Below are 18,520 nucleotides of genomic sequence, written 5' to 3'. Positions count from 1 at the left end.
ATGGAGCAGCTTTTGGTTTTATGAAAATTAGGAGTAATTTTTAAAGAATGTGAGATATACATATGGAATTGCCATAAGATTTTTCTGGTGGTTTGCTGTGTTGCACTGCCAGAGACTTCTGTGTCACTTTCGAAAGCCATTACGAGTGCTTTTTATTGTCAGTGGAATTGGTGTCAGGAATAAGAAATTTTTTTTTTTCAGATCAAGCACATCTTGTGCAAAAACTAAAAACCTTAGTTTCTTATTTTAATCTTATACCTGTTTTGTTTTTTGAAGGAGGGACTTTAGGTTAGATTCTGGCAAAAAGATCTGAGCTTGAGAAGGGCGTCTTACTCAGAAAAGTAGAAGTGCTTTGCCAGTGATCATGAAGCTTTTCTTTATGTATGGAGTTGATGCTTCTGCCTCAGGGTCATGCTCCTGCCCCTGTGGTGTATGTGGACTTGTTTCTCAAGCAGATGTTATTTATGCTAGTTGTCTTGCACGCTTCCACCTGGCTCCTCTTATGACCCACAACGTGCCATCCAGGCTAAGGGTTTGCAGACTTGAAGCAAACAAAGCGAAGTGGTTTGTAGTGGATTGAACCCAAAGCTTTTGGCGTCATTAGCATCGGGTCCCAATCAACTGAACTAGAGAGCAAAGAATAAATGCCTTGCTTGAATGAGGGATTTGAAATTTTAAAGTTAGAAGGGATCTGGTAAGCATGGCAAAATATCTAGAATAAATGTAATAATCTGTAGTGGGTGAATGTAAGCAGCTGAAAATCATGATTGCTTCTGAGTTCCACAAAATTAGGAAGAGTTCCTTTCTGTGATGTTCACTGGATAATTTTTTAAATTAAGAAAAGGTCAGTTTTTTAAGTGGTGGAGAATTTAAAGTTTTTAATAAATTATTAATTAGGACAGTTTTCCAACAAGAGCTAATTTAGCTATTGAGCTACTACTATACCATGAGAGCAATAGAAGAAAGTGAAATCGGTAGATGAGACTACAGCTTCCTGCAAGATCATGTGTGCCCAGGAACCCCTGCCTGTGAATGGCAGCATATAGTGCATTTCCTTGCACAATTTTCTTAACCTTTCTGTGCTTTCGTCTCCTCCTCTGAGCAATTAGAATAATAGAATCTATCTCACAGGGTTGTTATAAAGGTTGAGTTAGTTAATGTAGTTAAAGTTCTTAGAACAGTGCCTGACACAGAGTAAAAGCTTGACAGGTGTATGCTACAGACATGAGAATGATGGGGAAAGATCACTCGGAGCTGCGCTGGGTCTTTCTTGCGGCGTGCGGCTTCTCTAATTGTGACGCATGGGCTTAGTTGCCCCGCGGCATGTGGGATCTTAGTTCCCTGACCAGGGATTGAACCCACATCCCTTGCATTGGAGGGTGGATTCTTAACCACTGGACCACCAGGGAAGTCCCCAGGGTGCTTTTTTGAGGGGTAAACTTGTTTACATTCAGATACTCATAGCCCCGACTCTCTCGTGTACCCATGCACCGTTCGAAGTTCTGAGACCCTCTGGTATACTCACTTGAGGGCCATTTTACTGGGCATCTCAACCAAAGAGAATGCTTTGGAAAAGAAATAAAGAATTCAAAAGCAGTGGTTTTTCAACTGCTTCTCAAGTAATTTTAAGATCATGTGAAGCATTTCTGGTCATTTGTTGAAAACGTAGTTATTGTCTCATTCATTCACCAAGAGCTACCATGTGTCTGTCATTGGGTAGAATGGGATGACATAGGGATAGGGGTCAGAGACAAAAGATGAAGATAACATAGCTCCTTAGCCTGGAGCTCAGTCTAGACCATTTTTTTTTACCTCTAGAATCCATGTGAGGAAAACCCCAGGGCTTTGAATGGAAGAGCATCAGAAAATAGCACATCCTTAATGGTACTCACCCTTGAAGTTGTAAGGCTACGCATCAGTTAATTTTTTAAAATATTATTTATTTATTTATTTATTTGGTTGCATCGGGTCTTAGTTGCGGCAGGCGGGCTCCTTAGTTGTGGCTTGTGGGCTCCTTAGTTGTGGCATGTGAACTCTTAGTTGCGGCATGCATGTGGGATCTAGTTCCCTGACCATGGATCGAACCTGGGCCCCCTGCATTGGGAGCGAGAAGTCTTAACCACTGTGCCACCAGGGAAGTCCCACACATCAGTTAATTTGATCATTTCTGCTAAGCCATCTCAAACTTAGCCAGGAGAGAAAGATGGAAACTCATTGGTGGAAAGAGATTTTAATGAATCATCTTGTTCTGATCTATCATCAGAGACAATCAAGTTTGCCTTTTTTCCATTGATATTTTTCAGTTACTACTAGCATTTTTAATCATTTAAAATGGCTCATTTGTATTTTAGTGACCTCTTCTTACTCTCCCCACCCCCTTGGTTTTTCTGTTTGTGTATAGTTCTGGAGAAAATGAGTTAGGAAAGGAGATTGATGAGATTGGATAGCTCAGCATCCTAAAATACACTTTATCTCTTTTCTCATGAAGTGAGGATATGTCACTTCTTTTTCAGGACTGGATACAACTGCAGAAGCAACAAGTGAACCTTTAAAGATGCATATGGGGCTGCACAAAGAGAAGAGAGAAACTGGAGAAACCAAGGAAATGAGGAAAAAGTATGTTTCCTGGGTAAATAGTACACTTCTGAATTTAGGTTTCTTGCCATATCAATTACCATTACTTTGTCATGCCTAAGTCTTTATGGCTGTATTTAATCTTTGTATTGCTGTTAAACATTCTTTATTTTCTCCTTCCTTGACTTTATTGCTGAGCTCTTTGATCAAATGATTCTTTTAATCATTTGGATTAATCTAAAAATATCTGTATTGAATATACAATTTAGGTGACTTCTTAGATCACTTGATAGGAACCTGTTATATCTTAGGTTGACCACTGGGTATTATAAAAGTAGAGTTGTGTGTTGTGTCTCTTGTGATGTGCAGGTTTAGTTTAAGGTCAATTTTTTAGTCTGAGTGCAAAACATACTTCTGCTTTATTAAATGACTGACTTGAAAAACACTGGTTTGAATACCAAATTATCCAAGCCATGTTCTCAGGCTATAGGATGTGTGGTACTGCTCTCTGGAATATGAAAATTAATACTACAGACAAAGCTGACTGGCCAATAATTAATGTAAATAAGCGTAACCTCCCCTTGATGAACTAGATGTGCCCTAGTAAAGTTATATACTCATGTATGTATATACATATACATCTATACATATACATATATGAGTTGGGAACTCAGTTTATTCTGTTATTGAGCCACTCACAGGCTTAGATTTTGAGGGGTTTTGTTGTTAAAGTTTTTTAAATAAAGGAAATTTACTACCTTATTTATCATTATAAAGTTAAGAACCTTTCTGAGTAGAACTTTTTGGAAAGAAAGGAGAGGAAATGGAGTCAGGGTCATTGCTGGTATATAATGGAAGTTCTGTGCACAGCAGCCTGACTTGGACAACTCCATGGCAACATCACTCCCTCCCCACAAGCCTGGGCCACCCAGCCCATGGGAATTTCCTCACAACTGTCACTTGTGGAACTTCCTGTCTCATGGTGGATTGTGGCAGGCCTACTGTTAGATAGAAGGTATATTCCAGTTTTCTCATTCTTTAACTTTGAGTTGGAAGGTGGAGTAAAAACTAATGGCCTTTGTATATCAATCCTCTAAACTAAAAACGGCATAAGACAAGTTTATTACAAGTGCACTTGTGCACACATTTTCTAGTGCTCACCTTCACACCGACTCTGCGTCAGTCACACTGATCTCCTTACGGTTCTTCAGTCAGTCGTGGAATCTTCTCCTCCCAGGTAGCCACGTGGCTCCTGGCCGCCTTCTCCTTCAGGTCTCTGCTGTGGGGGCAAAGTGAATGTGAAGGCCAAAGCCAAATTGGAATCACCAGGAATTTTCTGTGATGTCAGTCTCCCTACCTACCCTGGCAGCACTGAGCCACCTCGCCTAGCTCCAGCTTCCCTCCTTTCTCCCGCTCCACTCTTCCTACCTATCAAATGTGATGTTTTGTTTATTCTACACATCATGCTTTTGCTATTTCACCTTTAAGATCTTTTAAAATTAATCTTTCACTTTCAAAGGCACATACCATTTGACTCAGCAATTGCATTTCTAGGAATTGATCTCACATGTGACCTCACACAGATATGCAAGTAATCTTGAACCTCCTCAGCCTCTGTTAAATCTTCATGCATGCTTCTGATTTCAGTAGCACTTGGACTGAGACTAATTATCTCTTGCTGCCACTGTTCCGCTGTTGCCATGGGTCATGTCCCCGTCCAATAACTTGGGCGGCTGCCTGCCTCTTTGCCTGAACTGCAGTGGACTGGAGACTCTGGCACAGGAGCTAACTATGTCCCCTTTCGGGCTTCTTCTTTTGCACTCCTGTTGCCTTACAGCAATCTTTCTCTTCCCATTTGCGAATATTACAAATGGTTTTGCGTTGCGTTTTTTAGACACTTAGATAATTACGTATAGAATAGTGGTATCTCAACTTAGCTGCACATTAGAATCAACTTAGAAGCGTTATAAATTACGAATGTCTCGTCCCACCACCAGAGATGCTGAGGCAGTTTGTCTGGGGTGAGTTGTAAGCATTGGCATTTTAAAAATCTGCCAGGGTGATTTTCACTGCAGTCAAGTTTGAGGACCAGAAATAGTGTTGATTTTTCTATACTGGTGATGACTTTGGTCACTTTAAGCTCATCGTAACCATTCAAGTGATTCCTTTGGGTTTGCAAGTTACAGTGGTATTATATATATTAAAAATTTTGCCTTTTCCTTTACTGTATTTGTATTTCTTATTCGTTTTCATGTTGCTTTGTATTGGAAGGCACTTCTGATCCTATATTAATTAACAGTGATGATAAAATGCTGCTTCACTTTGTGCCTGTTTTTAATGACTGCATGTCTCATTTCTTCCTTGAAGTATACTGTTGACATTTGGTTTTAAATAGATACTCTAAAAAGGGTAAGAAAGTATACCTTTATTATCAGTTTTAGAATTTTAAAATTAAGAATATCTGTTGGAGTTTAACAAATGAATTTTTGGTATCTGATGACATGACACAATTTAAAATTTTAACCTATTCCTAGATTCTATTTACTGTTTTTTTTTTTTTAATTTTATAGCTACTTTATTTATTTATTTATTTTTATTTTTGGCTGTGTTGGGTCTTCGGTTCGTGCGAGGGCTTTCTCTAGTTGCGGCAAGTGGGGGCCACTCTTCATCGCGGTGCGGGGACCGCTCTTCATCGCGGTGCGCGGGCCTTTCACTATCGCGGGCCCTCCCGTTGCGGGGCACAGGCTCCAGACGCGCAGGCTCAGTAGTTGTGGCTCACGGGCCCAGGTGCTCCGTGGCATGTGGGATCTTCCCAGACCAGGGCTCGAACCCGTGTCCCCTGCATTAGCAGGCAGATTCTCAACCACTGCGCCACCAGGGAAGCCCTGTTTTTTTTTTTTAATTTTTGAGCATAAATTTTAAGTACGCTTCATCTGTAGTTTTCTCTCTTCATTTTCTCTGCCAGTTTTAGAATTGGGTTCATAGAATGAACTAGATAATCTATATCATGACCTTTTTTAGACATGTTTTCAGTAATATGTTTTGTTTGTTTCTGGAGAGTTTGAAATGATCCACTAATAAACCATCAGGGGCGAGTTGCTTTGGGGGCGGGGGTGTAGTTATTTATTTTTTCAAAGATGTTGGTCAAGTATTTTAGAATCTCTGTTTTCTGACAATACTTAAAGCAATGCTTGTCCTCTGTTCTTTTTTTTAATAGTCTATAAATTTCTTGTGCAGTGATTTTGTTATATTTTCTAATTTCATTATTATTTCAGAGCTCTGTTATTTCAAGCAGAATGTTGTCGGATTTTGTCTTCTGTTCAACCAATCTTGAAGATTCTATAACTTATGTGTGAATTTAGCGTCTTTAATTTATGGTTGCTTTTGCATTTGTTATGTTTTCTATGTATAATTCGTTTTTAATTTTTGTATTGCTTAGTTGTCTCTTTCCTGTTACACCTTCTGTTTTATGGAGTGTCCTTTTCTTCTTTTTAACTTTAAGACAAAATTTAAACATGAACAATTCTCTTAGTGCTACAAATAACATTTGTTCCCTAAATTTATTTACTATCATCAAAGTAAAAGCAGGAACTTTCCTTTCCTTCCATATAAGGAAACTCAGTTTTTCCCTGTTTTGGCATCCCCTCTTTGTACTTCTCATCTACCCCAGATATTTTTACCCTTCACATTTTACATTTGTTCTGTGAGGTGCACTAATTCTTCTAGGTTTCAGCTTGATACTCATAAGTATTTTGTTATTCTTGATTAAGTTAGTTAACAACCACTTAAGCCTCACTCTGAGCTGGACAGACACTGAGCTAGGTGCAGTAGATACAAAGAGAAAGGTAGCTCTGTCCTTGCCTTTAAGGTCCCTTTCTGGTTGAGGAGGTGGCATGCATGCAAACCCACAATGGCGAAAGATGTGATGTGTCAGGTGTCCTGGAGACACAGGGAGGGAGGGGATGATGTTCGGTGAGTCAGCGAAGGCATCCTGAATGCTGAGTGTTACTGTGCCAGTAGGGCTTTGTGGGATAGAGGATAAAGCGAATGGGCAAAAGCCTAAAGGTACCTAAGTGGCTGGAGATGAGACTGGACAAAGGGATGCTGGGGCCAGATTGCGAAGCACCTCGAATGCCTGGCCAATGAGTTTTGGCTTTCCGCGGCCCCACCAGAAAGGTTTTAAAGCAGGGGAGTACTCTGTTCAAGCCTGTTTTTAGGAAGATAACTCTGGCTGTCATGTGACGCACGGACTGCAGGGAGGAAGTCAGTTGAGCAGCTGTGGCAGTCATCCAGGTAAGAGATGATGAGAACTTAAACAAGGTGGAGGCAGCGGCGATGGAGAAGATGAGGTGTTTTGAGGCGGAATCTAAAAAATCCTAGTTCCTGACTCAGGTGAGATTGGGATTAGAGGATGACTTAGAGGGTTTTCTTGTTTGTTTGTTTTAGGGAAGGTAATAACAGATGGTGGAAATATCGACTACCTTATGTCACGGGGTGGATGTTGTGGAGGGGGTCACAGAGACTACTTTGGAGAGAGACAGAGCATTTTAGGACTTCCTGAGTTTAAAAAATTGTCAACAGATCTAGGAAAACATATCTAGGAGTAATTGGAAATATGAGTTAGAAACTCAGTTGAGATGTAGGGGCTGGAGATAAAGGTTGTGAGATATACTTGCTCCAAGGAGGAGGTCAAAGCCATGGAATAGATATAAAGTTCCCCCTGTTAGAGCATGTAGGCAGAAAAAAGGGCTTAGGTTGGCCTCCTGGCCAAGACCAGTCTTTATGTGCAGGAAGTCAAAATGTACTGAGCCCTGTAATACATGTCCTGCACGGGGTGGTGAGAGCTTTTTCAGATGGCTTACTTTATCTTTTTAATAGCACTGTGTGTAGAAATTATTACTACCCTACTTCGTGGGCCAGGAAACTAAGGCTCCAAGGCACTGTTACTAAGCTAGTAAGTGGGATTGCAAACCAGGCCTGAATGCCAAGCTGATGCTAGAGGAAGAGGTAGGGGAGAAGCAGAAAAGAGTGGTGTGGAAGAGATGGTTTCCTACGAGGGGCAGTGGCCGGCAGTGGCCATTCACCCAGAGGATCCAGTAGGATAAGGATAAGGAGAAGCTCAGCCACTGGTTTTCTCAGTTAGAAAATTGATAGTGATCCCACCGTGCTCAGTCCACAGGGTACGGAGGTCAGCTCACACTGGAGTCAGACCAGCTGAGGAAATGCAGACAGCGCTGTTGACCGCAGCTCTTGGAGACATCTTGGTGGTAGAGGAATGACAAGAGCATCTGGCCTAGGGGGTTGGCATCATTTTGTTTGTTTAGAGATGACAGCTTGAAGTATTCTGATTCACTCATCTCTTTTCCTTTGAGGTCTTATATTTTAGATCGCCTTGTCCTTGGGCTTCTGTTACTTAAAAAAAAAAAAAAAATCAGAAGTAACTGCTGGATTCCCTTTCACATAACCTGCTTGTTTAACTTGTCAACTTGGAGTCCTTTTCTACGCATTGTTTTCAGATGTTTCCAGGCTGTTGTCTTAGTGACCCACTTTGATTGCTAATTATGTGTGCGATCCTGAGAGCCCCTTCTTGTTTCTTCTCTCAGGTCTTTCCATTCTGGAAGTGGTTTTCGTCTGTCATGTGAATCTTTTGCTCAGTTCAGCTTCGCCCGGAACTTGAATTCATGGACTGTCTCTCTCTTCTAGATGATAGTGTGTTCTTGCATTCTCTGACAATAGGAGAGCATAGTGCTAAGAGCCTGCGCTCTGGAACTAGGGTTGCCTGGGTTCATATTCTGGCTCTACCAGCTACTAGCTGAGTGACCTTGAGCAAGTTACTTTTTGTAACTTCTTTGTGCCTCATTTTCCTTATCTGTAAACTGGAGGCAATAATAATACCTCCTAGCAAGGACTGTGATGAGAGTTGAATGAACTAGTGCACGTAACGGGCTTAGAAGGCACAGCGTCCAGTGCGAGTCGTGTGTTCCACCATTGTTAGCTGTTCCTGTTGTTGTTATTGTTCTGGGGGAAAATAGTGGGAGAGGTAATAACCTTTTCCTGATTGTATTTGGGCCACGCAAATAAGTGATAAATTTACAGTCTGTTGGAGCCTCACTTGGTAAACTGGAAATAGGCAAATTGTGGGGACCCAGTAGCAGTCCTTCCGGTCATTAAGGAATTCATCAGTGAACACTTTGAACCTTTGTCCACATGTGGCATCTGGAGTTGCAGATGTCTACTGTGTGACCTCACCTTCCCCATGGCTGTGTTCAGTTGACTTCCATTAAACACAGACCATAAAATTTTTACCTCTACCTTTCTGAATAGTTCTTCCCAAAAAATGTTATTTAATTTTGCTCATCGCATCAGCAAATAACAGATGCTGGGCAAACCAGCACACAAATTAAGTAACTTTCCTGAAGTCCATGGTGGGGCAGGGACTTAATGAATAAGCCCATGGTATCTGACTCCAGTGGTATTAAAAGAGGAAAAGAGGTTCACTGGTCTCTATATATCTGTATCTATATCTACATTTATATAGAGAGTTGCTATTTCAGTTTAGGCTGCTGTAACAAAATAGGGGTGGCTTATAAACAAAAGACATTTTTTCCTCACTGTCCTGGTGGCTGGGTGCCAGCATGGGCGGGTTCTGGTGAGGGCCCTCTTCCGGGTTGCAGATGGCCTTTTTCTTCTTGTAGCCTCGCATGGCATGGCGGAGAGGGGTGAGAGAGCTCTTTTGCGTCCCTTTGATAAGGGCACTAATCCCATTCATGAGGGTTCCACTGTGATGACCTAATTATCTCCCAAAGGCCCCATGTCCTCATACCATCACATTGGGGGTTAGAATTCCAACATGAATTTGGAGGGACAAACGTTCAGTCCATAATAGGTACCAATCTCTAAATCCATGTTTATGAACATGCCATATTTTCTTTGACAATGAGGATGTGCTATTTTTACAAGTAGAAGAAAACTAAATCTCATTGAACAAACAAGAAAGTAATAACAAAGTGTTTGCATGACAAACATAATAAGGGGAAATACTATCAACTAACCTCTTGGAGTTTTTAAGGAAAGCGAGCAGGCTTGTGAATGAGGGAGCCAGTAATCCTTTAAGAAACCTTTGCCAGAAATTTGCATAGTGTCAAATCAACTCCTTCAACTTATTTATTATCTATAAAGGAAAGAAAAGGTAGTAACTTTACAGTGCAGAAAGCACCTTAGCCAAGAGATCAAGGTCAGCATCACCAGTAATAAGACAAGCAACATCAATGAACCCCATGATATGATGCACTAAGAAGAACCCAACATCATTTCTGTGGCATTTTTGCCAGAAATGCATAACCTCAGTGTAATCATGAGAAAACATCAGGCAAACCCAAATCAAGGGACATTCAACAAAATAACTGATTAATACTTTTGAAAAGTGTCAAGGGCATGAATAACAAGGAAGACTGAGAAGCTGTCACAGACCACAGGAGACTAAGAAATAACGATGAAATACAGTGGGGATCCTGGATAGGATCCTGGGACAGAAAAAGGACATTAGTAGAAAAAAACTGGTGCAATATGAATAAGATCTTTGGTTTAGTTAATAGTACTGTGCCAATATTAATGCCCTGGTTCTGTTCAGTTACTATGGTTATGTAAGATTTGGGGAAGCTGGGTCAGGGACATAAGGAAACTCTCTGTACTATTTTTGCAACTTTTCTGTAAGTCTAAAATTAGCTCAAAATTTAAAATTTTCTGTTTTTTCTCTATCTCATTTTTCTTTTAAGTAAAAAGCCATCATGGGATAGAGAAACTGTTTGATTCTGGGTAGAAACTGTCTTAAGAAGAGGAAAGAAAGCTTAGAGTTATGGTCCCTTCTCCAAGTGGGTAAATGTTAATGATGACCTCTCACAGTGTTGCCTCGAGGCTCATTCCAGATATGTTGAATTTCCTAGACCTTTTTAAAGGGTACAGTAGTAAAAAGCTATGCTGATGGGAAATTTTTCTGAAAATTTTATGAAGCCAAGCGGATAGAAAATTAGACAATGCAAGATACTGCACTTAAGGAAAAAAAAAATCCAAACCAGTCTTAAACAGAGCCATGGGTGGGTATCACTTAGTACCCTGGGGTTCTCTGAAGATACTGCTCAGCATTTGCTGCTGAGCCCAAAATGGCCTGAAAATTGGTACACATCCATGCAGAGATGACCAGATCCAACTGATCCTCTGGAGGCATATGGAGATGAAAGTCCCTCCTTGGTCATTAGAGGCCAAATTAAAGCCCTATAAACAGAAAATTCTTAAAAGCGAGGGGTTTATGACTTGTTCAAATGAAGAATGCTGCAAAGGGACACCAGATTGGGAGTCTGCATGGAGCCTGGGAAGGGTTTGGAGGGTTGGACTCCGTCAGAGTACATCTCGCTGTGTCCACAGGAGGCGAGGTGCCACAGTGGCCTGGGGCGAACATTCTGCTTGCTGCAAAGCGGGGCTTGCTACATATGTAGGTTGAAAACCTTCTTAGAAGTTCTAAATTTGTTCCTCAGGCAACCACCTGATTAGGGATTCTGTTTCCCAGGTGCCCTCATGTTAGGAAAGGACAATTCTGGGTAAATTTCAGAAGCAGTGGGGCTCCTGGAAAGCTATACCCCCTCTAAAATGGGGGGGTGGGGTGAGATCTAATGTGTCTCCATTGAGTTTGGTTGGAATTAAACCGATTCTACCCCCACTCAACTAAGAATTTAATAATCTCAGTGAACTAAAACAAATCATATTTCTGAACTTGTAAAGCTGGGGACTAGATCATTTACTTATTGAGTTAACAGATATTTTGTGAGCACCCTTTGCAGGCCAGGCACTGAATTAGGCCCTGAGAACACAGAGGAGCAAGACAGCTGAGCTCCTCACAGAGCCCGCAGGCCAGGAGACTGTGCCTCCGAGCCGGAACCAGCCAGCGCACCAGCCCACTCAAAGGTGCCTCCGCTAAAAGGACCTGGTTCACACTAAGATAAAAGTTTCCCTGTATATAATCCCGTAACTTTTAAACCTCACTGTATATATTTTATGTTATTTTAAGTTCCTTCCAATAGTGCTAGAAAGAAAAGGTGTTTTCATGTGTGGTTCATATATTTAAATTACATAATTTGGAAGCAGCATTTGCTGCCTTTAATCGTAAAACCTTCCCCGTCCCCTGGCCGCTCCCCTCGGGCTCTGATGCTGAAGACACTTGGGTAAGGCTTAGTGGGCTTGCTCAGTTCCTACGGCCATCAGAAATGTGTTTACCAAGGCAGAGCGAGCTCTGAGAGGCGCAGCGCAGCCAGCTGGCAGCATCCAAAGGGAGCCAGCCCTTTGCTGCTGCTGCCTGGACTTTTCTCCCTTCCTGAATTTAATCTCTTGGGTCAGATTCCAAACTGAACCTCAAAGCAATGAACCAGTTAGAGTGGTGCTAACTAACTTGATTCCACAACACTGTTAGTAAGCTTTTCCCTGGCCCTCCCTCTAGAGGCTCTGGGCCTTCTTATCCAGTAGAGATGCCTTGAATTGGTAAAATAGTTATTGTAATGAATTTTTAGTTACTTTATATAAAGAGTGCAGTGGATAAATGATTAGCAGTATTTGTTATTTATCAGATAGAAAAATCAAGAATTTTTTTTTTTTTTGGTCAACAATTAATTTTGAAGACTCACCTCTTCTAACCCATGGAATATATGAATGGATGATCATTTTTTTCAAAGTACTTTTGCAGAACAAAGTCCACATTCATCAGTAGAGCTTTCTGCCATCTGATCCCAATCTCTTTCCAGCCTCAAATCTTTTAACCCGCCCCTACCTATCTTTTATTAAGTTCTAGTAGGCTCTCTGTACCATGTATTTTCACATTACCAACCTTTTTCTTCCCCTTCTCTGCCTGCAGGTTCCACATCATCCAGTGCCACTACCTTGAGGCCTTCCTTGTTCATTATCATCAGTCTGTTTTTCCGGTATCCCAAGGCCATAGTAGCACGTCCCCTGTGGCACACATCACACACCACTTTGTGATGCTTCTGTTGACATGGCCTTCTCCTCTCCTGGATAATCAACTCCTTGAGGTGTCAGGGACTTGTGCATTCCATTCATCTTCATATTCTCTAAATATCCAGCATAGTGAGTTTGCTCACATTGATTGAGTGCTTATACAGTTCCAGCCACTGTCTAAGCATTTTGTATATATTATCATGTTGAATTGTCTTAATAACCCCATGAAAGAGAACACTTATCCCTTTTTCACAGAATAGGAAACTGGGGCACAGAAAGGTTAAGGATTTTGCCCAAAGCTACAAAGTGGTAGAGTTGGAATTTGAACCCAAGCAGTCAGTTAGGGGTCAGGGCTTCTAGCCACTACTTGCTACTAGAATAAAACACTATAATGCCCGGGCTCTTTATGTAATACTGACATAATCATAGCTAGCTTTTATTGAGCACCAGCTACAGGGCAGGTACTGAGCTTAAGCGTTACACGTTTATCATCTTAATCCTCACAGAAACCCCATAAGGCACATGTAGTTATTATTCCACAGATGAGGAAACGTATTCAGAGGGCTTGGGGTTAAGCAACTTGTACTAGGCGATTCTGTGGTGTGTGCCTAGGAAGTGTTGGCAGGTAAATGATCAAATGGATGAATGAAGATAGGGAGAGGGTTCGGGAAGAGAACTAATGTGTATTGAGTGCCTTCCATTCTTTTCCATAGCATATGTTTTCCCAACATTTTATTATGAAAAATTTCAAACATACTGCAAAATTGAAAGGATTTTACAGTGGGCAGCCATCCACCCACCACCAGGTTTGACCATTAACATTTTACTCTGTGCTTCCTATTTCTCTGTCCGGCCGTCTGTCCATCCTATTTTTTATGCATTCCCTCTCAGTGCTTCGGCATGCATATCACTAAGTAGAGGTCATTATTTGTTTATAGTTTGTTTTTTCTTTTGAGGTAAGATTGGTACATTTCATTGTAGTTAAATTTTAACTGTACATTTGCTGAGTTTTGACAAATGCATACACCTGTGTAACCCAAACTCCTACGAGGGTATCATTACCCAGAAAGTTGCCTCATATCCCTTCCCAGTCAGTGCCCACCCCTACTTCCCAGCAGAGTGTCTACTGTTTTTATGTTGTATTTTTATGTGCTTTTTTTTGTTCCATAAGAATTTAAGGTGACTCATTTAGGTCCATAAAAACATAAAGCATAAATCATAAACGAGAAGTAGTTGGAAAAAAAGAAACTAAGGTAGGAATGTTAAATGGATCCAAGAGAGCACCTATGATATGCTAGGCACTTTTATAAGTAATATATTACTTAATCCTCATAGGAGGTATGCATACTTATTTCCATTTTATAGATGAAGAGGCTGCAAAGTTATGTGGCTAATAAGTAATAGGGATACTCTTTGACTCCAGAGTCCATGCTTTTTCCACTCTAGCCCCAAAAAAGCAAGACAACAGGCAAATCAAAAGTTTATTTAAAAAGTTAACATGGTCACCAATATGTGCTCAAGTATTTGTAAAATTGTGTTACCTCATCATGTGCATAGTTTAGATATGGGAGATGGCAAAGGCAGAGACACTGAAATAGTCCTGCAGAGTTTGCAAAGTGCTGTAAAATCAAGGTTGGCTTTGAGTTATCCTATATGGCCATAGGGATGGGATTGCATGTCCTTAGTAAGAGAAAAAGGCAACTTTCCCAGAATTGGTCATAACAGTGGGAAGTCTTGAAATGGTCCCATTGCCTGTTAAATCAACAAGGAAGCATCTTATACATGAAGGAGGCTTGGTTTCGACTTTGACTTTAAGAGGGTTTGTTTATTCATTGCATTAAGAAAGGGTAAAGGTAATCTTTGGTAAAAGAATTACAGATCTCTAATAGGGAATCTTAGAAATCATTATATCTGCTACCTTCTGCATTCTATGTTGAATCTACTTTATGATAATAGATTGGATAGACAAATAAAGGGTAAGGAAGAATTGAAGATTACTTTGAGTTTTCTTACTTGAAATGCCAGAAAAAGGATTGGGTCTGTTATAGTAGGAAGCTTATCACTGGGCTCCTGGATAAAATTAGAGAGAGACTTTGAAAAAGGAAGGAAGACAGGGGTGTTAAATTGATACCGACTTGGCAATATCAAATAGAAGAATTTCCTCTTCTGTACTGTGGCCTCCAGCGTGGTGGGATGATCCTCGTGTTAGGCTCTGTTGGGCTGTGAGGACCAAGACATGCTTGTGTGGCCTTGGGTGATGGAGTGAAGAAACATGGGACCCAACTCGGTGGTCAGGCCTGTGGAGACTTACAGCAGTGACTCTGGAGACCAGTGGACATGAGGCAGGTTTCTAACAGTCCTACTCTGCTGTCCCTATCTGTCAGTTCCCTCCCCCTTCCTACCCCCGTCTCCTGGATCCCATGTACAAAGCTTGCAGAGAGGACACTTTCTGAGTCTTTCAGGCCTTCTGCCTTGTACCTTTGGTCCTCTGGGGAGCAGGAAGGGGAGAGGCAGCCAACTCACCAGTAGAAAGAGCCACGTTAATGGTGGCTGCCGATGATACATATTAGTTCTTCCTCCCCAGGCAGCAGCAGTTATCTTTTTTTTTAATTTGATAACTGTATCTTTTTTTTTTTTTAACATCTTTATTGGAGTATAACTGTTTTACAATGGTGTGTTAGTTTCTGCTTTATAACAAAGTGAATCAGCTATACATATACATATATCCTCATATCTCCTCCCTCTTGCATCTCGCTCCCACCCTCCCTATCCCACCCCTCTAGGTGGTCACAAAGCACCAAGCTGATCTCCCTGTGCTATGTGGCTGCTTCCCACTAGCTATCTGTTTTACATTTGGTAGTATGTATATGTCCATACCACTCTCTCACTTCTTCCCAGCTTACCCTTTCCCCTCCCCGTGTCCTCAAGTCCATTCTCTACGTCTGCGTCTTTATTCCTGTCCTGCGCCTAGGTTCTTCAGAACGCAGCAGTTATCTTTAATAGACTGCTTTAATTGAAGAGAAGTTTTAGAACATAATGTTGTTTTCTGATTATAAAAGCCATTCGTTCTATGGTAGAAATCTGAATAATATAAGAAAGCATAATGAAGATAATTGAGATTCTTGCTAGTGGCACCCTAACATGCATTCTTTTTTTTTTTTTAATTTATTTATTTAATTTATTTATTTTTGGCTGCGTTGGGTCTTTGTTGCTGTGCGTGGGCTTTCTCTAGTTGCAGCGAGCGGCGGCCACTCTTCGTTGAGGTGCGCGGGCTTCTCATTATGGTGGCTTCTCGTTGCGGAGCACAGGCTCTAGGCGCGCACGTGCTTCAGTAATTGTGGCACTCAGGCTTCAGTAGTTGTGGCTCGCGGGCTCTAGAGTGCAGGCTCAGTAGTTGTGATGCATGGGCCCAGCTGCTCTGCAGCATGTGGGATCTTCCCGGACCAGGGCTCGAACCCATGTCCCCTGCATTGGCAGGCAGACTCCCAACCAGTGCGCCACCAGGGAAGCCCCCATGCATTCTTTTGAGGCATTTATTTATAAATTGTTTACATACAGTGTGAAGTCATGCTATATATACATTTTGTGTCTTGTTCTGAAAATATTTACTTATTTAATTATCATGTCTTATAAAATGTAATATTTTAAACATTTTCCTATATCATGAAAATTATTCATAAGCACAATTTAAAAGAGCTATTGATATTCCATCTACTGTATGGACAGCACTCTGTTTTCAGCCTACTTATCTCATTGAATTTGAAGTGAGTTTCGTGTGAACAGCATATAGTTATCCATTCTGACAATTTCTACTTTTTAATTGGTGTATTTAGACCATTTACATTTAAGGTAATTATTTATATATTAGGGTTTTAATCTGCCATTTTATTATTTGTTTTGCTTCCGGTTTCCCTTTTCTTGCCTTTCTCTGGGTGACTTGAAGGTTTTAAAGGATTTTATCTTATTTGTAATGTTTTTGAGTGTATCTCTTTGTATCATTTTCTTAGTGGTTGCTCTGAGTATTACAAGATACATATTTGACTTATAACAGTCTACTGGTATCAGCGTTTCACCACTTTGAGTGAAATGTGGAAACCTTACTTCCATCTAGGTCCCTTTAATCCCCACTTCTAAATATAATTATCTTGAGCATCAGGTGGTATTATAATTTTTGTTTCAGTCATTAAATATGATATAAAACTCATGAGGAGAAGGATAGTCTAGTTGTATATACTCATTCTCTTTTTCTGTTCTTTATTCCTAACTGATATGCCAAGATTTCTTCTTTTATCATTTCCTTTCTCTCTGAAGAACTTCCTTTAGCCGTTCTTTAAGAGTAGGTCCTCTAGCTACACATTCTTTTAGTTTTCCTTAGTCTGAGAATGTCTTTTCCCCTCCAATCTTGAGGTATAGTTTCCCCAGATATAGAATTCATGGTTGACAGTTCTTTTCTTTCAGCGTTGAAAATATTGTGCTACTTCCTTCTGGCCTCTGTGGTTTCAAATGGGAAATCTGTTTCATTTGAATTGGTGTTCCCTTATAGACAATGGATTGTTTTTCTCATTTTTCAAGGGTTTGTCTTTGTCTTTAATTATCAGAAATTTAATCATCATGTGTCTTGTCATGGATTTCTTTGAGCTTATCTATTTGAGGTTTGCCCAGCTTCTTGAAGCTGTAGGTTTATGTCTTTCACCAGGTTTGGGAAATTCTCAGCCATTATCTTTTTGAATACTCTTTCAGCCCTTCTCTTTTTATTCTCCTTCTGGGACTCTGATGATATGAACATTGGATCTTTTGTTACTGTCTCACAAGTTCTTGAAGCTCTGTTCATTTGTTTTCAGTCTCTCTTCTCTCTTTTGTTCACATTGGGTAAGTCCTACTGATCTGTCTTCAAGTTCATTGATTTTTATCCTCTGTCATCTCTGTTATTAAGCCTATCTAGCAAGTTTTTATTTCTATTATTATGTCTTTCAGTTCTATAATTTGTATTTGGTCCTTTTTATAACTTCTGTTTCTTTGATGAGATTTTCTATTTTTTCATTTATTTCTAGAGAATTTGTAATTGCTTGTTGCAGCATTTTTGTGAGGGCTGCTTTAAAATCCTTTGTAAGCTGATTCCAACATCAGATTCATCGTGGTATTGGTGTCAGTTGATCGTCTTTTCTCATTCAAGTTGTGATTTTCCTGGTTCTTGGTAGGAAGGGGATTTTCCCTTCTGTTCTGGACATTTTGTCTATTATGTTAGGAGACTCTGGGTCCTGTTTAAACCTTTTGTTTTACCAGGAAGTCACTCTCTTTAGGTTTAGCACACAGGTTGGGATCTACTTTTGTGGGCTGTGATTCCAATGATGATTTACTTTTCAGAGCCTTTGCTGTTACTGTTTTGGTCTGCTTGGTTTATCTGGTACAGCTGGGGCTCCCACTGGGCCCTGCTGGTGCTATCTGATGGAAGGAAGAAGTTTCCCCAGGCCATGCTGCCTGGTGCCTTCAGGTGGAAGAAAGGAGTCTCCATCCTGCTGGAATAAAGAGTACTTCCTGGGGGCCCTGCAGGGAGGGAGAGTGTTTTCCTAGATTGTTTTAATATCAGTGGGCTCCTGAACTATCCTCCTTGTTGGTGCTACCAGCTGGCCTGGTGTTGTCTGCAGAACTCCCATTCTGTCATAGGGAAGGATAAGCCTTCCTGAGTTGCCTTATGTTGCTAGACTGGGGCTTGGGAAACATTTGGCTTGGGCCACCTTCTTCAGTTGGATAGGGGAGTCATAAGATGCCCTGCTGCTGTGTTGTTCCTTTAGCCCTGGGATCCCTAACCTGTTCACCTTCCTTTTCCCCCCTTTCAGACTTCTCCTTTGGTTGCCTCTTGTATTATTTCCAGGGTTTATGGTTGTACTTAGCAAAGAGGCTGGGGGAGAAATGGTTTACAGCATCTTGTCCAGGACTGTGACAGTGT

The 18,520-nt window shown here is 40.9% G+C and overlaps 1 protein-coding gene across 7 annotated transcripts in view; it reads left to right on the top strand.

The window, feature by feature from the left end:
* ZHX3 (zinc fingers and homeoboxes 3) overlaps positions 1–18,520 on the top strand; it is a 141,570-nt gene that overhangs the window by 72,662 nt on the left and 50,388 nt on the right. For 6 of the 7 annotated variants that reach the window (XR_009005398.1, XR_009005396.1, XR_009005400.1 and 3 more), the window contains one exon: positions 2,514–2,616. The gene's annotated coding sequence lies outside the window, so the exon portion shown is untranslated. Of the gene's footprint in view, positions 1–2,513; positions 2,630–18,520 lie in introns of all 7 variants that reach the window. The other variant, XR_009005399.1, reaches the window with a different exon arrangement.

The sequence above is a fragment of the Balaenoptera acutorostrata genome, chromosome 15 (genome assembly GCF_949987535.1).
Source record: "Balaenoptera acutorostrata chromosome 15, mBalAcu1.1, whole genome shotgun sequence".
Taxonomy (NCBI): Eukaryota; Metazoa; Chordata; class Mammalia; order Artiodactyla; family Balaenopteridae; genus Balaenoptera; species Balaenoptera acutorostrata.
The sequence above is the reverse complement of the archived record's forward strand: the minus strand, read 5'-3'. Positions and strand labels throughout refer to the sequence as shown.